Below are 972 nucleotides of genomic sequence, written 5' to 3' on the forward strand. Positions count from 1 at the left end.
GTGGGCCATAGCCAAAGGGAGGAGGAGGGCAGCTCACCCAAGTGCAGACCAACAGAGCACTCCTCACCAGGAGGGTGGGAGGTGGCTCAAGCCAAAGTCCCTGAATTAGAGAAAAGAAGAGGGGAAAGGGGTTCCAGGGGCACAGGGGCGGCTGGCCTAAAGAGCTTCAAAGAAAAAAGGAGGAGCACCAACCACCCCCTCCCCCGGGGCTTCGACTAAGTGCCATTTCTCTAAGCACCCCCATTCCGGTGCCTGCCTGCCCAGAGTCTGGGATAGTGCATCGAGTGGGAGTGGAAAGGAGGAGGGCAGGGGTTAGAGAGAGCCCAGCAGACAGATGGAAACAGGGGCCTAAGGGGGTGCAGGCTCTCAGAGAAGCTCACGCACACCCCCCCCACCCCCCAGGGCAGCAGCATCTGGATCGTAGCTAATACTGCAGGATGTGAGGAGGGCGGGACCTTGAGCCACAGTTTTTCCTGTGTGGGTGCCACGATGCGGAAGGAGCTGGTGGGGGACACAGGGAGAGGCCCCTGGGGCTGGGCACTTGAAAGGGGAGCTGTGCGGGCAGCAGGGCAGGCTGGTGAGGGGCCAGTTGGCATCCAGCGTGAGAGGTAGATGGAACTCAGCGGGCACGAGTGGCAGAGAGCAGAGGGAGTACTGGCGCGGGGGTGCCAAAGGGGCACAGAGGGAGGGGCAAGGCAAGGGGGGGTGGCCAGGACCCTGTTGTATTAACTCACAGCTCTGATCGGCAGCCCTACCCCTGGGGACCTGGTGCGGGGGGCAGTTCTCTCTGATTTGGGGAGCAGTTAGAATGACTGTAATTTTTAACCTCCAGGGGAGGGGCCAAGCCAAGCCTTTCTTTGCACCCAGGCATCTGGGGAAGCAGAGAGGCCCTTAGCCTGGAGAGGGAACCTAGGCCAAGAGACTGGGCGGGGGACTCTCTCTTGCATGTGTGTATGGGGTGAGGTGAGGGCA

This window comes from Neophocaena asiaeorientalis, unplaced genomic scaffold (genome assembly GCF_003031525.2).
Source record: "Neophocaena asiaeorientalis asiaeorientalis breed wild unplaced genomic scaffold, Neophocaena_asiaeorientalis_V1.1 scaffold1, whole genome shotgun sequence".
NCBI classification, from domain to species: domain Eukaryota; kingdom Metazoa; phylum Chordata; class Mammalia; order Artiodactyla; family Phocoenidae; genus Neophocaena; species Neophocaena asiaeorientalis.